The following is a 6,592-nucleotide window of genomic DNA, read 5'->3' as shown; positions in this document are numbered from 1 at the left end:
AAGGGGTAGCGGTTCTGTGGTGCACTCCATATTTTTTAAGGACTTTGTCAAATTGAGCATTACAAAAATGAGTACCCCTATCACTAATGATCGCTCTAGGTGTTCCGAATCTAGAGAAGAGCTTTTTAAGAAATCTCACTACCACTATGGCATCATTAGTAGGTAAACCTTGAGCTTTCACCCATTTTGATATGTAATCCACCGCTACTAAGATGTATTTATTCCCACAGGAGCTAGGGAACGGGCCCATAAAATCAATGCCTCATATATCAAATATTTCACATGATAGCATATATGTTTGAGGTATTTCATCGCATTTAGAGATATTACCTGTTCTCTGGCATCTATCACAAGAGGTGACATACCTGTTAGCGTCTTTGAACAGTGTCGGCCAATAAAAACCTGATTCGAGCATTTTATGTGCTGTCCTAGTTCCACTGTAATGTCTTCTCATTGGTCCTGAATGGCAGTATTCTAGGATTTTGCTTGCCTTTAGTTTTGCAACACATCTTCGAATTACTTGATCTGCATATATACGAAAAAGAAAAGGATCCTCCCAAAAATAATTTTTCATATCGGCAAAGAATCGCTTCTTTTGATAATGTGTCAATCCTTTTGGTAAGATGTTAGTAGTTAAGTAATTCACGATATCTGCAAACCAAGGTAACTCAGAGTCAGATATAACCAAGAGTTTTCCTCAGGAAACGAGTCATTTATCCCATTCTCATCGAGCTCTTTGATATGTGGATTTTCAAGCTTAGAAAGGTGGTCTGCCACAAGGTTTTCAGCTCCTTTCTTATCATGAATTTCCAAATCAAATTCCTGTAAAAGTAGAATCCATCTTATGAGTCGTGGTTTTGCATCAGACTTAGTTATGGGATAGTGAAGAGCTGAATGGTCAGTGTAAACAACAATTTTAGATAATAATAGATATGATCTAAATTTATTGAATGCAAAAACCACAGCTCGCAATTTTTTTTTCGTGGTAGTGTAGTTTTCTTGTGCAGCTGTTAAAGTCTTGCTGGCATAATAAATCGTTAAAAATGCTTATCTCTTTGCTGTCCAAAAACTGCGCCTACTACAAAATCACTTGCATCACACATTAGTTCAAAAGGTGAATTCCAATCAGGTGCAATTATAATTGGAGCATTTATTAATTTATCTTTGAGAGTATTAAATGCTTCCAAACATTTCTGATCAAAATTGAAAGGTACGTCTTCTTCTAGTAGTTTTGTTAAAGGCTTAGCTATTTTACAAAAATATTTAATAAATCTTCTGTAAAACCCAGCATGTTCTAAAAAGCTTCTAATAGCCTTAACTGAACTAGGAGGTAATTTTTCTATGGTCTCAATTTTTTCTTTATCAACCTCAATCCCTTTACTAGAAATTTTGTTACCTAATACAATCCATTCTCGAACCATGAAGTGTCAAATTAAGCACAAGGTTCATTTCCTCACATCTCATTAGAACTCGTTTTAAAATTTTAAGACTAAGATGGAAAGAATTACCAAATACCAAGAAGTCGTCCATAAATACCTCCATAATATCTTCTACAAGTTTATCAAAGATGGCTAACATGCAGCGCTGGAACGTGGCAGGAGCATTACATAATTCGAAAGGCATTCTACGATAAACGAACGTACTATATGGACATGTAAATATTGTCTTCTCTTGATCCTCAAGAGCTATCGGAATTTGAAAGTAGCTAGAGAGTCCGTCTAGGAAACAATAAAACATATGCCCAGATAATCTTTCCAACACTTGATCAATGAATGGTAGGGGAAAGTGATCTTTTCTCGTAATATCGTTCAATTTCCTGTAGTTAATGCAAACTCTCCAACCCGTCACTGTTCTTGTTGGAATTAATTAATTCTTCTCATTGGCAACAACAGTCATGCCTCCCTTCTTTGGAACAACCTACACAATACTTACCCAAGTACTGTCAGAAATAGGATAAATAATACCAGTATCTAGAAGTTTAATTACCTTGATTTAACAACTTCTTTCATGTTGGGATTCAATCGTCTTTGAGCTTGCATACTGGAACTATGGAAATAATGTGCAAGTGTACACAACCGCAACAAGTAATAAAATGACAAGTAAATGTCGAGTTATCGTACCCACAGGGACTATAAAAAGAATTATTTATGAAATTAATTGTAAAACACTTTGGTGAAGTAAAAATAATTTGGTTTTAGAAGATGGGCAAAAACTATTTAAAAACTTAAGTAAATGATTTAAATAAAACAAAAGAGTTCTAGTGCACGATTTCGAATAATATTTAATCAATGTAACATACTTGTGTTGGATTAATCATATTCCTTTAACTTAGAATTATTAAACTCATGTATGCATTGTTACGAATAAATTCACAGCAACCCGATAATTTGCTAACTTATGAACAAATTTACATACAAAAATCCATTCATCTTTTGACATATCCCTATGTCAATTCAACCGACTAAACAGATTCTAGCAAGCAAACATGTTATTGCACATACATACTTATTAAATTGAACAAATCTATTGTATATTCCTATGTCAATTCAAACGATTAATTAAATCTAATAAGCATATAAAAGACTTTGTGAAGTAACAAGGCATCTCTACCTTAAAACAATTTGATCACAATAATCTTGCAAGTTATGCAAGGCAATAATATCGCCAGATACATTGCTAATTTACCTTTCAGCTACCTTAGAAGAATAAACATGCACTGATTAAGTACTATGTCAATTAATTACAATTTCAATCCGTTTAAATAATTAATTCATTAGTTACCTCACAGTTGTAACGCAAGAATAACTTAAGCATGGTTTTACTTAATCAAGCATCTTACCGAGGCTTATAACAGCATAAACATCATTTTAACAATTTAAGCAAACAGAATATAATCAACCCAACACAAACGTAATTTAAGCTGAATTGATTAAAATAACCATTTCAATAGCATAAATATTCATAAACATGTTCGTCAAAATAACAACAAAAATTAAAGAGCTAGGGAACAAGAAGTAAATCCGGTGTTTCTCCATGGCTTGACTAGTTGCTCTGTTCTTTGTTCTTCGTTGGCCTTAGCTATCAAGTTGGCTTATGAACACCTAATTGCTCCTCCAAAATGGCTGATGGAAGCCTCTTTCCTAAGATAAGAAATCGACACTTGAACAAAAGGGAATGGAATGGAAAAAATAAGAGAAAAGTGAGAGAGGGAATGAGAGAATGATGTGAAGTGAGGGATGCTTTGAATGATCAGAAAGGGGTGGCTTTTATAGCTGATTGTGGCTGCTAAAAATAGCAAATTCTAGCAGCCAAAGAGCCCTCCCTTGGCTGGCCACACATGGCAAAGTTGAGAGTTTCAACTTTGCTATTTTAAGCTTGGGGCAAATCTACAAAGCCATAATTTAATGTGGGGTTTGAATGCAATTTAGAAGTCTTTTGAGAGTATTTTTGCAAGCATATTTAATCAGCTAAAATGCTGACTTGGGTCAGCATATGGACAGTTCTGGGCTGCCCATTTAGTGGCTGGTTTGGTTCACTCAATCTGGCTCGACCAGTGCGGTTCGACTGGACCCTTTCTCCATAATTAATTAAAGATAATTTATTTAACCCAAATTAAATGGGGAATAAATTAAAATTAATTAAATTATGAATTAATACACATTTCTGGACAGTCTTAGGCTGAAAATTAAAGTGCCTCGATACTTCAAATTGCTTCTCGGTTTTGTGCTTTCAGCAGTGTCAGCCGAGCCAATTTTCGCCTTTTACGCGAATCTGTCGAAAATAGTCAAAATTAATCGAAATTAAGTATAAAATTAAATAAATTCACCATGTTCATATTTTTAACATGATTTAATTATTTTATAATATTTAATTATTTTTCGACAAGAATTTAACCAGAATTGCATGAATTTAAGAAAAATTGGGTATGAAAAAATATATAAATTTTTGTGTTTCCACATACACGATTTATATTTATCTTCTATTAAAATTTTGTGGCTGCAGAACGAAAGGCTGATTCCTTTAATGTTAGAAATCTTCCAAGCTATGGCTCTTTTATGCTCCTTCAGTTCTTGTAATAACTCATTATTCTCTTTGGGTTGCAAGTTGGAAGCAATAATCACTGGTAGTGTTGAATTGTCTCCGAGGAATGCAAACTCTAAGTGATCTGGTAATTACTTCAGTTCCAATTTGGGAGGTTCTTCAATAGAGGGTTTTTGTTTTAGTTCATTATTTATTTCAATACCCTTATACTTCTTTTGTCATGGGGAAGACTCATGAGAGTTTAAATCAATTTTTATCTTCCCTATCTCAGTGGTATCATCATCAGCCTCCTCTCCTTGGACAAGACACAGTTCCAACATGTCTTTATGAATGATTTTTTTAAGAGAATCTTGAATAGAATGATCAATAGAGTCAATAAAGTAACATGAATCATCTTGTTCTCTAGAGAATCACATGGCATTATAAATTTTAAAAATAATCTTTTCATCACTTACCTTAAGCACAAGTTTACCGTCACCTACATCAATGATAGCTCTAGCAGTAGCTAAGAATGGGCGACCTAAAATTAAAGGTACCTCAATATCCTCATCCATGTCAAGTACAACAAAATCAATAGGGAATATGAATTTATCTACTTTCAGAAAGCCATCTTCAATAATACCCCTAGGATACGTAACAAATCTATCAGCTAATTGAATACTCATCCTAGTGGGTTTTGGTTCCCCAAGACCAAACTGTTTGAACATTTTAAAAGGTATCAAATAAATACTGGCACCTAAATCAGCTAATGCTTTCTCAATATTCAAACTACCAATTAAACACGGAATAGTGAAACTTCTTGGGTCTTTCAATTTGGTTGATAGCTTGTTTTGAAGAGTAGCTAAACATTCCTCGTTGAGTTCCACGGTAGATAGCTTTTCAAATTTCATTTTATTTGTTAGAAGCTCATTTAGAAATTTAGCATATGTAGGCATCTACGAAATAGCTTCAACAAAAGGTAAGTTAATATGTAGCTGTTTAAAAAGTTCAAGAAATTTACCAAATTGTGCATCCATACAGTCTTTCTTCAACTTTGCTGGATATGGGATCGATGGTTTATATTCTTTCAGCACCAGTGTTACACTTACTTCGGGTTTTACCTCCTCGTCCTTTTCCTTATCAGATTCTTGTGGCAACTTCTTTTTAGGTTCAGTTAACACTTTCCCATTCCTCAATGTAACCGCTTTTACATGTTCTCTTGGGTTGGGTTCAGTGTTACTAGGTAAACTACCTTGTTGCCTTTCCGAAACTAATTTAGCAAACTGCTCAATTTGATTTTCAAGCCCTTGAATCGATGCTTGCTGATTTTTCAAAGTCGTCTCAGTGTTTTGAAAACAAGTATCTGACACCAAAATAAAATTTTCAAACATCTCTTCAAGGTTCAGTTTCTTTTCTTACCGATAAGGTTGCTACTGAAACCTGAAGGGGGTAGTGGTGGTCTTTGATTTTCTTGACCTCTCCATGAGAAATTTGGGTGGTTCCTCCAACCTGCATTGTAGGTATTACTGTAAGGATTATTTTGAGGTATAAGATTATTACCCATATAATTCATTTGTTCATTTTCCATGATAGGACCGTAGGGTAAGTTTTCTGAATTGCTCATTCCACCTCCACTCGTGTCACACTGCATCACCGGTTGTACCTGCGTAGAACCACATAAACCATCAATCTTTCTATTTAAAATTTCTACCTGATTTGACAACATGGTAACCGCATCAACGTTAAAAACACCGGCTGCTTTTGTCGTCTTTGTCCTCATAACTTGCCACTAATAGTTATTCAGTGACATCTTCTCTATGAACTTATAAGCTTCTCAGGTGTTTTATTATTTATAGTACCACCGGCAGCTGTATTGATCATTTGCCTAGTTGAAGGGTTCAAACCATTGTGGAAGGTTTGAACTTGTAGCCATAGAGGTAACCCATGGTGAGGGCACCTTCTCAATATATCCTTATACCTCTCTCATGCATCGTAAAGGGTTTCTAAATCCATCTGCACAAAGGAAGAGATATCATTCCTCAATTTGGCCGTCTTGGCCGGTGGAAAGTATTTCAATAAAAACTTCTCAGTCATTTGATCCCAAGTAGTGATGGAACCTCGTGGTAAGGAGTTCAACCACTGCTTAGCCTTATTTCTCAACGATAAAGGGAATAATCGTAGGCGAATGACATCTTCAGAAACGTCATTTATCTTAAAAGTATCACAGAACTCTAAGAAATTGGCCAAATGAGTATTCGGGTCTTCATCCTGCAAACCATCAAACTGAACAAATTGTTGAATCATTTGAATAGTGTTAGGTTGCAATTCAAAATTATTTGTAGCAATGGCAGGTCTAACAATACTCGATTCAGCCCCAGTGAGAGTGGGTTTAGCATAATCATACATAGTACGAGGAGTAGGATTTCGAGGATCCACAGGAAGTAGCTGATTATTTTGATTGTTAGCCATCTCCTTAGTAGCGTCATCTTGATCTTCCTCTGTACTTTGTCGGTTCTGTCTCGCCTCTCTTTGGTTTCTGCGAACTGTACTTTCAATTTCACTGTCAAAATTC

General features: G+C 35.0%; 1 non-coding gene across 1 annotated transcript; it reads left to right on the top strand.

The window, feature by feature from the left end:
- Nucleotides 1–5,959: 5,959 nt before the first annotated feature.
- Nucleotides 5,960–6,066, top strand: LOC121213016 (small nucleolar RNA R71). The gene has a single exon (XR_005908385.1). It is a non-coding gene; the product is annotated as a small nucleolar RNA R71 (small nucleolar RNA).
- The last annotated feature ends 526 nt before the right edge of the window (nt 6,067–6,592 follow it).

Source organism: Gossypium hirsutum, chromosome A13 (genome assembly GCF_007990345.1).
Source record: "Gossypium hirsutum isolate 1008001.06 chromosome A13, Gossypium_hirsutum_v2.1, whole genome shotgun sequence".
In the NCBI taxonomy this organism is placed as follows: domain Eukaryota; kingdom Viridiplantae; phylum Streptophyta; class Magnoliopsida; order Malvales; family Malvaceae; genus Gossypium; species Gossypium hirsutum.
This window is presented reverse-complemented; position numbering and strand designations above follow the sequence as displayed.